Source organism: Rhipicephalus microplus, chromosome 6, assembly GCF_043290135.1.
Source record: "Rhipicephalus microplus isolate Deutch F79 chromosome 6, USDA_Rmic, whole genome shotgun sequence".
NCBI classification, from domain to species: Eukaryota; Metazoa; Arthropoda; class Arachnida; order Ixodida; family Ixodidae; genus Rhipicephalus; species Rhipicephalus microplus.
In genome coordinates, this window is record NC_134705.1 from 126,578,739 (window position 1) to 126,591,444 (window position 12,706).

The 12,706-nt window shown below is 45.3% G+C and overlaps 1 long non-coding RNA gene across 1 annotated transcript in view; it reads right to left on the reverse strand.

The window, feature by feature from the left end:
- The window catches only part of LOC142765476 (uncharacterized), a 51,525-nt gene extending 40,715 nt beyond the window's left edge, over positions 1-10,810 (reverse strand). Inside the window, exon 1 of the long non-coding RNA XR_012884276.1 lies at positions 10,684-10,810. This is a non-coding gene — a long non-coding RNA (uncharacterized LOC142765476). The remainder of the gene's footprint in view (positions 1-10,683) is intronic.
- Positions 10,811-12,706: the final 1,896 nt, after the last annotated feature.

The window sequence follows — 12,706 nt, forward strand, 5'->3', positions numbered from 1 at the left end:
GTCCTGGTACTTAGTCAATGTGGAATAAGAACCACGACTTACCTACAAATTGTGTTGACGCTTGAACCATCGGCCATTCAAGCATGTAGGATGAGATGTGATGCCGGCAATGAGAGTTGTGGACATCACGAATATTTAAACTTCGCGAAATACTGCTGCAAAGAGACACTTCAGCAGTCACGTAAGCATATGTCATGGGACAGTGTTCGAGGCGCTGAAGAGTGCTTGAAAGATAATGTAAGATGCTATGCTGATGCCACCCCCAAACAGCGTTCTACGGACAGCCGTTTAAGATGATTTTCAAAGCTTACGTCGGTGTCATCCTCGGTCAGGAGAAAATTTCTGAACTGTGCCCTGCAGCATGCGTAAAGGAGCCAATGACAGACTAAGAACTCCTGTCTGGGTTAGATATGATCGCAATCTAAAATGTTCCTGGTACACCGGTGTTATGCAACTCCTAAAGGAGCATGAGATAACTTTCAAGAGCACAGCTGTGATTGGCAACACTGCAGGTGGCGTTGGCACAATCTTGGGAAAGTATACCCTCTGAAAGAGGGTATGGGCGAAGAACCTGCTTACAGCAAGTGCGACCAGAAATTTTCCAGTCACAGTGAAAACTTTTTGATGAGATAGGGAATTCGGTACGCATAATGTGGATATGTCCGTACGATGGCTTCCACACTTAAGAATCCTGGGAGGCCCTACTCCGTGATCCAGAACCCAACGTCCAGCAAGACATCGTGAGTCAAGCTCTTGGCGCTCTCGTGTCTAAGGGGATCCGGTCCGATAGCTTAGAGGCGACGGGCAATGCCTGACGTGATCTACTTATTTTTTAATAAAACTTTTTTTTCTGTCGCTCCTGCATCTCTCTTGCTTTCTCGAAACGTGGGAGGCCAAGCTCGCCTCGATGGACCTGGACCAAGAACGACGTCTCGTCGCCAGGGCCAAGCAGGCAGCCAAGGCCAGAGGGGTCCTGGAATGAGGAGACTTCCCACCTAGTGTGCAAGCGGAACCTGCACCGATGTGCTGTTTCAAACAATAAAGTTTATTCCTCCTCCTCTCTCTTGCATAGTATAGTCATGCATCGTATAATATGGAAGAGTAGTTCAAAACCGATGTGACGATGAGGAGAAGGGAAAAAAATTGCCCGCAGCTTCCCTCGGGGGAAAACTGAGGAGGATGCGGAGCATATAATTGGTTAACGGGGTGTTAAAGTGCGACTTACTTGGGTCGATGGCTAAATTGGTTAACGTGGTTGTGAAATGGGGTGTTAAATTGCGACTTACTTGGGTCGATGGCTAAATTGGTTAACGTGGTTGTAGGAGGGGGTGTTAAATGAGTGAACACGTACACACGTATGCGAAAGGGCGGCGCTGGTCGAAGGGACGTCGATCATTGTGTTTGTGGATTCGTTGGAATTCATTTCACCGCGACCTTGGACGTCGACGCGCCGTACAAACCAACCGACGAGCGGCAACTGAGCGAGCGAGCGCCGACCTTGAGTATATATACAGCACGACGTCGCATGCACTGTCAGCTGTTGAATGTTCTCGAAGCGCGACGCCACATGCGCGTCCACTGGAGAATCAGGAGAATTGTAGATGTCGAACGCGGTGTGTAGAGGAGGAAGGGTGCACAGATGGTGGAGGAGTGAAGCGCGCGCGGTGTGTAGAGGAGGAAGGGATGCACAGATGGTGAAGAGTGGGCGACGGCGCGACGGCGCATGCGCGCGCGTCAGCTGTCGAATGTTCGAGAAGCGGTGCGGACGGCGCGGACGGCGCGGACGGCGCACTACAAGGCGCGAGTATAAGATGCTTCCGCATCTAAAAACGAGAGTGAAAAGGAAGGCATAGCATATATCCTCGTATCGTATAGTGCAGAAAAAAGTGAGAAAGAAAAACGAGCGCAAGGAGGAAAGAAAGCAGGATAGGAAGGTGACCATCTTTGTTGCTTCCTCAATCTACACGCCACTAGTACGTACGCCTGCCCAACATTTTCCCATGTTTTCTTAAACTCTGGCCGATTGTGCGCAGAAAGTTTTGTAAGAAACGTACTCTACACCAGCACAGCCCACTTTCGCCTCCTACGTCATGTGATCCTTGCAATGCTAGCTAGTCTTCGAGAAAGGCTAGCCTCATGTTTTAGGAGCGAAGCTCCGTAAGGTGGCACCCGTTCGTCTCTCGTCGTAGTCGTAGTGCGTAACCAGTCTTACGTTTCGACCTGCGAGGTGGTGCCGGGGGGAGATTTCTTCTCTTCCTCGTTGAACAATAAAAAATTCGCAGCGTGCGCACTAACTAAAAGCCGAATTCTCCTGTCTGTCATTCCCCGTTAGCAGCTATTGGCATGTGCATTGAGCACTATCTGAGAAGAAAGGGTTGCTACGTTATACTCGCTGGGCGTAACCTCCCTGATTTTAGAAAGGTTTAACGAGTATTGGGCCGCAGTGCCATGAATACAGTGAACTAGTATATGCCATGAACTCGGTGTGGTTAAAGGTGGGAAGTAGACACGAAGCGCCAGCCGTTAGAAAGTGTGCGTGTGCCACCATTTGTTTAGTCCTTGGAATGTCTGCTGGATGGCGGTTCTTCAATATGGGGATTATATGATGAAAAGATGCGAGATGGTGGTACTTGGAGTGTTGACTAGATGGACGAACGGACACACAGGCAGATGCATGGACGGGCGCACGGACTGCACGGACAGATGGACGCATGAACGGACGCAGGGGTGGATGCATGGACGAACGCAGGAATGGACGCATGGATGGACGTGTGGACGCACAAACAGACGCACGCACGGAGAGTAACAATGACGGACGCATGGACGGACGGAAGCAAGAACGAATGGACGGACGCATGCTTCGCCCCACTCTCCATCATTCGTCCAGAGGATATGCTGCCATTTTTTTAGCTTTCCTGAGGCAGACGCATGCGCACATTTATCACCTTGCTCTGTCTCATGGTCCCCTAAGTACGGCGCCTAAGCCTAATTCGAAGGATTCTGGCAATCCATACGCGAAGGTATATACACAACAGCTAAGCTTTGAGTCTTAATGATCGCTGGTTACGCTATATCGGTATCGAGCCGTGACATACGAGGTTGTGGAATCAGCACCCATAGATAAGCTCCTCGGAGTCTTCTGAGCTCTACAAGCTTTTCAGGGTCTCCTCGCAATCTCAGAAGAGCTTACGCAAGCCGCCACTCCTGTCTCCACGTGTTGTCCTAATATAACTCTCCTCGCTGCGTCAATGGCGAGAAAAAGAGAAAGAAGAAAAATAAACGTTCACTTGGGCGAACTTGACGGGTCAAGGTTTGCTGCCTTTTCGATAGAGTTACTGTATACGCAGCACCGCGTCGCCGGGACGCCGAGGTCCTTCCACGAAGTAAACAGTCTTTCCGTTGTGTTTGCACCGCATACTTCTTCTGGCGGTTCGTTGACGCATTTGGCCTGTTCCCGAAAAAAAAAAATAAAGCTAAGGACATGATCAAGCAAAATCAGGGTGGCTTTTTACGCGCAGTGTTGATTTTGTTCTTCTCGTTTAAACGATGCCACGCAGCGTGTTGCTTTACGTAGGAATTCGAGCGGTAGTCCTAAGCATGGCTTCGACATTTATATCAGCCCGCGCATGCGCAGCGATATGGCGGCGACCTTCTGGGCAGCACGACCGTCGCAGTAATACCCGCCTTCATCGCGAACCAGCTTCAAACAACTGTAATACCGGAAGCAAAGGTTAAATGAATCTATGAGATGGCAGCTTCAAAACAATCGATACTTCATTCTCTAAACGTTACGCATTTTAATTGGACAAGAATTGACGAAAAACTATCTCCGCAAATAGTTATTGCTCAAGCATAATTTCCCGTAACCCAAGCAGTGCTAGACAACCGCACGAAAAAAATATATGCTTAGAAAACGCTATTTGTTGGAATATATAATTTGCAAGAACAATTTATTTTGTGAGGGCTGCATTCTGCACTAGCCAATTCAAAAATTTATCTCAAGCAATGATGAAGACTCAAAGAGTTTACCCTAAAAGAAGCAGTGCGCTTACACGTGAAAACGCTATACAAACAGGGTAAAGGGATGAAACATGCGGACAACACTACTGTAAACTACGCACGTGCAATATAATTTCTAAAAGCAAATTGCGCTGTAAATGAACTATTGAATTGGATTGCCACGTTACGTAAACTGCATAACCTCTAACAATCTCCAATGTTGCTGAGGAACTCATTTACTTTGCAAAGCAATAAAGTCCACTCATTCTTTATAGAGAATTTGAACGGGCCTGGCTTTAATGTTACACGAATTCTTATGGGTCACTTACCCACATAATGCAGTTGTTCACTGAGATGAGTTAAACATAAAATTGAAGAGCTCACCTACACAAGATTTTAGTAGAATAAATGGTTATTGAAAATATTTTTCGTATTTTTTGCAGGTGAAATGAGCTTGTATATTGACATACACAAATTCAAGAAAATATTCTCTTATATGCAAGGTTTGAAATAAATATAAAAAAAAAGCTCATTTCGCATTTATTTCTGAATAAGCTGCATAATTAATTCGCTCAATGCTTGAAGAGTTCAATATTTATTGAAGCGCCTACGAATTAGCTTCCGCAAACTTACGGAAAGTATGAAAATGACCCCATACATCAGAAGTGATGTGATGCATTCATTTAAAAAAAAATAATAATATACGTCGTTTACTAAATCTGGTAAAATTAGGACAGCATAGTAAAGTAATCAGTTTGAAAAAAGGTCTGTGAGTTTCTAAATCAGTCAGATATTTGCTCTAACTTCCCATGCAATTTACGTTATCTTGAGAAGGTGATGCTAAATTATATTTGCCCTACATATCAAGCATAGCTTCAACATTTTGTTGCCGGTATGATGAACGCCATGCCGTACGTCGTATAACTTAAGTATATAAAGACAATTCCTGTACACCCAGGAGATGTTCGTAGAAAAAAAAATCTATCTACGGTTTCCTTTACTCAGCAAATATATAGCACACGCTAGACCAACGACCACCCGAAATTTCTATGAGTTAAACATGTCTACCTTTGCTCATCGTACGATGGCGTCTAAATATAGTTTTTTTTTGTTCGTTCTATTGAATTGTGGAATTCTTTGCCTGGTTACGTTCGATCTTTTTCATTGGATGAATATTTATTGTATATTACTAACCATTGATGTAGGGCGCACTTGTTATTCTCTTCTATGTATGTATTTGCCTACTCCTGCGATAGCCCTGCGGGGCTGCAGTATGTTGAAATAAATAAATAAAAAAACCTCTCTCATATGAATATTCTTAAGGCATGTATGCCCACTGGTCACTGATTACGGTAACATATGCTGGTGCTCACTTTTCTCTTGTCTTTCTTTTTCTTATCTTTCCCGTTATTCTCTGTGAAATGAATGTATTCACGTGAATCCCTAAACTATTCAGTCGTTTCGTGTACACGAACACGGAAGCTATTGCAATCTCATTTAAGTGCCGCGCGCTCATGCATATAACAATCCCTCTGTCGAGAGGGACAGCTTGTGATGCTGAAGCCTGAAACGATTTTGTACTAAAGCAGTTCAGTATGTTTAATGGTATACCTTGGAAACATAAAGCAGCAGGCGAGCCCACAACAGTTAGCGAGACGGCTGGTCACGCACAGACGAAAGCTGCAGCACGTACGCAACGCACTTTTACCGCAGCTTCACCCTCAAGAAAAACACAATCTTAGGAAATCCGACGTCGAATAAAACACACCGGAATTCTCGACCAGAGAGAATCGGTAACTACAGAACCGCCTCTTTCAAAATGGTTTCCTTTGAAAGTAACCTCGGAACGTAGGGTACAGGGTCCCGTTCCCAACGATATGCAGCGGCCTTGCCTGTTAAGCGAAAAACGTCTGCTCGCTCACTCGCAAACGAGAATCGACCAATACCATTATAATATGCGAACGGATGAATAAATTTCCGCTGTCTAAGCAGAAATGGAGGGGCGACCGTTTCCGTGCTGCGCGAATCAAGAACAGTATTGCGTCAGCGAAATCATCCCCTCTTCTCTAGCGCTCCCCCCCCCCCTCCCACCCTCCAACCTTCTTCCAGTTTCTCTCCGCAGTACGCCCCAAGGCTACACGAAGAAATCTCTGTCCCTCGAAAGGCTGGAGCCGCTTTCGCTAACGTCCTTTGGCAGCGCCATTTTCCTTTTCTTCCTGAGTGAACTTGAAATTCGCTTATGCGTTTACTCGCGCTTTTTTTTTCTCCGCATTGCCGTTTTTCTTGAATCTCCGCAATATTAAGTACCTTGAATTTGCGTGCTCCACACTTGAGGCTAAGAGACCTGGGACGCTCGATTTTGTGTTGCGAGGTTTCACAATAAATTCCGCTGGAGAAAGAAGAGAAAAACCTTGTATTGCATGGTGGAGTCATTTTGCTGCATCGCTCGTTACGTTAGCTTAATCGAGTTTTCATTGCCGCGACTTGATGTTTATCTTCTACAGCTAAAAAAACTAAAATAACAGCTTAGTACGTTTCGTGAACTCTACATTATACAGCAGAAACGCTACGAAACGCTCTGTTGCTCCTCTCGGGGCATACAGCATTAGTGATTTGAAAAAAAAAAGTAACCGCAAAAATAGTTGTTTTATGTGTACTAGAAGCTTGTTTATTCGAACTCTGTTAATTCGAACTCGGCTGATTCCAACTTAAGGCCTGGTTCTGGCGCAGCCTGGCATATTAGGAAAAAGCTCCCGATAATTCGAGCCCGTTGGTATTCCCAATACTGAATTCAATCTCGGAAGACATGCACAGTTTTCATCCCGGCTCGCGGACGTCGGCCCCAAGTGATCACAATGTGTTGCAAAACAAAACGTATCCAAATTTGGTTTAGATTCGACACAACCAAACAGCGGCAGTTTTTAGCACATGAGAATACGGACGTTGCACCGGAGCTTTTGAGGAAAGGTAAAAACGATGATCGTGGGCCCGTGGCAGAACTGCAAGCAAATACAAATATTCATTACTTTTAAATTGCATTGCGTTTCTTCTGGCATGTATATAACTGTATTTTGCAGCCAAAATAGTGCGAAGAGCGTTAATTGTCATTTTTTTAATTAACGGCTCACTGCTCACATAGGTGCATCACGGTGCTTCCTTCTGGCGTATCACTGATCAATTATGTCCACTGTTACAGTTGCATGAACGTTATTTGCGAAATCACCTGCCGCAAACCAAGTAGCACCTTAGTCATGACAACCAGTCTAGATGTGACTACTTTGGGTTCTGTCCGCGCAGAGTGGCTCGACTTGCGTTCGTACTCGCGCAAGCCCGCTAATTCACTCCGCTTAATTCGAACAATTCTCTAGGCCCCTTCCAGTTTGAATGATTCATTGATTGATTGATTGATATGTAGGTTTTAACGTCCCCAAAATTATGAGAGACGCCGTAGTGGAGGGCTCCGGAAATTTTCACCACCTGGGGTTCTTTAGCGTGCACCCAAATCTGAGCACATGGGCCAACAACATTTCCGCCTCCGTCAGAAATGCAGCCGCCGCAGCCGGGATTTGAACCCGCGACCTGCGGGTCAGCAGCCGAGTACCTTAGCCACTAGACCGCCACGGCGGGGTTTCCAGTTTGAAAGAACGAGGTTTTACTGCATTTCCTTCAATATTAGACGTGTTGGAATACTCATTGTTGAGGTTTAACCTCTTCAAAATAACAGATTGCGTTAGTATGCTACAGGACGTGCGCTGTGTTCACGCCTGAAAGCGACAAAAGTGCTAATGTACTTCGTGTGAGCAACCCGCCTCTTTGGACAATTGTTACACTCATGTGTGTTTCCGCGTGTGTTTGCACGTTCATCCTCCTTCTCTCTTTCTTCTCTTCATTACTTTTCTGTCCCCCATCACCTATTTTCCATCGCGATATTGAATGCGAACCATTTCTTTGCATACTGCAAGCACTCCTGGCGTCTATCTATCTATCTATCTATCTATCTATCTATCTATCTATCTATCTATCTATCTATCTATCTATCTATCTATCTATCTATCTATCTATCTATCTATCTATCTATCTATCTATCCAGTTATGCCGAAGTTGGAACCCGAGCACTCGGAATGCACGCAAGTGCACTGATCGAAAGTGAATGCAGCCCTTTTTTCGAACACCGCCACTTCGAACAGTTTCCGTCGGGAACAAGAAAGGCATAATCCTAACCTTATAGGAACCGGCGCTGTGCGAAACTAAAGATCATCGAATAGGTACAGCTTGCATGGTACTGAACGCGCCTGACGCAAATAGGCGTGGGAGACGGCAACCCTGAAAACACAGAGCAAAAACCGGAACGAGCAATAACACCGTTGCCCACGCGCATTTCTTGCGTCTGGATGAGTGTCGGTTGTTTGCAGCGCGCGTCTCAGCGGGGCTGTGGTTTAAAAGGAACCACCAAATGACTACTATATTCATTCGAAAGTTTATTCTTACGTACTTTTTTTCGCCGGAAATAAATATTGGAAACCTACGTGAGCAGCTTTTGGAATTGCTTTCATAAACTTCGACAAACCTGCAGCGATAGTTCGTTGAAGGAACTGATTGATTGATTGATTGATTTGTGGGGTTTAACGTCCCAAAACCACCATTTGATTATGAGAGACGCCGTAGTAGAGGGCTCCGGAAATTTCGACCACCTGGGGTTCTTTAACGTGCACCCAAATCTGAGTACACGGGCCTACAACATTTCCGCCTACATCGGAAATGCAGCCGCCGCAGCCGGGAATCGAACCCGCAACCTGCGGGTCAGCAGCCGAGTACCTTAGCCGCTATACGACCACGGTGGGGCGAGGAACTGTATATATATATATATATATATATATATATATATATATATATATATATATATATATATATATATATATATATATATATATATATATATATGTATATATATATATATATATATATATATATATAGCAGCTGGATGCATGGGCGCGATTAGGAGAATAGAGGGTTATATCAACAATGAAAATGTGGAGGCGTAAACACGGTCCGCGCGTTCCGCGTTGGCGATGCTTTCTATAAGTAGCAAAGAAAGCTTTCACGATCACTCGCGGTTGCACGCAATAGTAGGGTGCGTGAGCTTGTCTCAGGTTAGTTCTCTAGGGCACAGTTCAGCCTCGCAGTTTTACATACAAGCATTCAAGAGGCTCCTCGCACTACGCGACATTCATATAGTAGCTTTTTTTTTATTTATGGGCGAAGTTTCTTGGATGTGGGTCGTTCCCTCGTATAGTAGCAGTATGTAGTAGTAGTAGCCACTTCTAGCTACTTTCGGGAATCGCTCACTTGATGGCGTTGTGGGTATATGTCCTTGTAAATAATATTATTAGATGTCGCAAGTGGTTTTTGTATAGTTGACAATTAAGCAGGAGAGATGGCACGGTTATAATAAGAAATTCGAAGCCTACCCACGGAGTGAATGATGATGAGTGGGGCGAAGCATCCGCCTGTCCGTCACAGACAGACAGACAGACAGACAGACAGACAGACAGACAGACAGACAGACAGACAGACAGACAGACAGACAGACAGACAGACAGATGAATGGACGGATGGATGCACATACGGATGGATGGACATACGGATGGACGAACGGACGGACACATGCTCCGCCCCACTTATTATTATTCATTCGGTGGATATGCTGTCAATTTTTTTTCTTCTCAGTAGTTTGGAGTAATGACGTAGCCCTGTGATAGACGGCCTGCTGACCATGCAGAAGGATTGCTTCACTTTTGTAGTAGATCATTCTGATAAGATTACTAACGCAACATAAACACTCAATATTTTTCCAGAGCTTACGCGACCACCAAAGATAAGGTTGGAAAGTTCTATGCGCAATGCGCAAAAGATGGTGCGTCCCAACGATGATCAGCTTATTGACAGCCGATGCTTTGTGCCAGTGATCAGTGCCAGAGTATCATTGCAATCCCACTTTGTGTCTGGCGATAAGTTAGGCCAAATATAGATTTTCAGACTAGGCACGTCGCCAGCTACCCTCGCCTATGTCACAACTACGTGACAAAATGTTGAAGCGCGCCACGTTAGAGATAAATTTGTTGGTAATATGCGTTCCATCTCTTTTGCATGTCTTCATATTTTTCAGGTTTCCTTTCGTTATGCAAACTCTTTGAGGAAAGTTAGTGCTGACTCAATGCGTTCGGCCCTCCTCCTCGTTCACTTATTATTATAATTATAATGTTAATATGACACTGGTGAAGGTACACTTAGGATGACATCCGCCCACACAAACTTTTTGCAACGCACAATGTAAGTGTTGATGCAACCTAAATGTTCACGCAGCACAAATCACAAATTTTTGCCAGAAATTCTTGAAAGGAGTGCAGTATGCGTTCAACATTATCGGCATAACACCTGTTCTCCAGCTAGGCCCGTAGCCGAGATAAGAAGGGGGGCGTGACCTAGGTGCTCCCCTCCCACTGAAAAAAATGTGACGCAGGAGCGTGCTTTACCGAAAATAGGAAAGGAATAATGGTGTTTTTCTATAACAGTCAACCTTCAGCAAGTGCCCCCATCCCCACCACTTTCGCCACCATTGAAAAGTTCCTGGCTACACGCCAGCCTACTGCGTTAACGACGAAATCGGCTCTACATAGACTCACCATGCCCATCGGATGCCGTAGCCGGTTCCGAACCGGTTCACCGAACCTGCAGTAATCAGGTCCAATCCGGTTCGCGCATTAAAGCAATCGGTCGAACCCGTCGAAGGTCGCGGTGTCATCCCACACGACCGCCTCTTTTGTGGAGCGGAGTGCGTATGCGTGAAACGCAACGCCTGACAGAAAAAAAAAAAAATGGCGCGCCACGATAACAACCGTGCGACCCAATTGTGTCACGCGAAGCACGTGCACGCACACTCGGCGGCGTGTATACGCAGCGGGCGTGCGACGTCGAACGCGACCGACAAAAGAGCTCAACCCCCGGCACCCTTGGCCATCCATTGAGTGCCTGGTCTTTGTTTTGACGGCGACTCGTACGGTTTAAGGCCGTGAGAACTGACTGCCGGCAACCCTGACCGATATATCACGCTTCGACGAAGCGCCACCTGTATGCGGCTCGTCACTGTAGGGCCAGATGTTGCAATTTATACACCAAACGCTTCGTCATCCAGTTCTATATGCTAAAAGAGAGCAGTGGCTTAGCTTAGAAATTGTTGCAATCTTTCTTGGGGCTACTAATACAAGAACGCCTGCAAGAGATCCCCTACTTCCTTTCTACATTCGGTGGCTCACAGAAGTACGGATGGACAAATGGATGGATGAGTTTTTTAGTATTCCTTTGGGGTCCACGTTAGCACGTTGCGGGGCGCCCTCACGTGGGAACAGAAACACCAAGTCTCTCTGCTGCGTCGCGGGCCCGTTGGACTGCCCATAACTGTTGTTTCAGTGCACAGCTGGTTATAGCGACCTCCCTGTTGCGAGTGAAGTGCTCGAGTGTAGTGCGTTTCACTACACTTGGCGCGGCCAGAACGATGAAGACTGGTTACATACAACGTGCTATACCTTCGCGAGCAAAGCGAGCACTGAAGAATAAAATAAAAATAGCCAACAAAATTGAAGACAAAATACAGCGCCACCGCACCGAAAACAGGAGAAAGAAGAAGACAGTTGTGCTGGCGGTTGATCTATGACCAATCAATGTCTTGGAAGACACACATTGAAAACATTGCAGCAAAGGGAGGTCGTGCGATGGGAATATTAACTAAAATTAGTAATACTCGCTCAGGTATGCGGAGAAATACTCTTATCTCAGTATATTTTATGTATATTCGCCCGGTGCTTGAGTTTGGGTGTGTGTTATACGCTGGGGCACCTGCCTACAAGATACATCCTCTGGTAGTCATAGAGAGACAAGCCTTGAGACTATGCTTAGGTGTCCCCAAGTTTGTTTCAATCAAGATCTTGTATCTTGAAGTTTGGCTTCCCTCTCTTGCGACCCGTTTTAAATTGTTAGCTACACAGGCATTTCTTAGGCACTATGAATCGCCGGTAAGGCGCTTAGAAACAGTTTATATTGACCGTCCTGACTTGTTTTTTGGACAATACTGGCCAAGATTTCGTATACCCCAAATTCTGGTTATACAGCGCCTTCTAGATGATTTAGATGTTCAAATTGATGCTGTTCCTTTAATCAGTACCATTAACAATGCTATTACCTACAGTTTGATCATATATTTCCGAAAAAATCAAAATTGATACCGCTCAGTTTTTTAAAAGCTATATTAAGAGATTACCTGGCACATACGCCAATTCAAGCAGTCATAGCAACTGATGCGTCAAAAAGGGAAGAAAAATATGGAATTGGTATTTTTTCTCCTGTCCTAGACTGCTCATTCTCGCTTCGTCTTCCCGATTTTGTGCCCATATTTGAAGCAGATTTTTTTGCGATAATTCTAGCTCTCCGTAAAATAACTGCTTCAGTAAGAACCGCAATAATTTTAACAGATTCACTATCAATATGTGCCTCCCTTACTACAGATGAGAACTCGCATGCTCAAAGTGCTTTCAAAGCATTAGTACTCTCGCATCTCAATCTGATCCAACTGGTCTGGGTTCCTGGTCATAAGGGCATTTATATGAATGAAATGGCAGATGCGTTGGCCAAGTCATCTTTAAATGGGCCTTT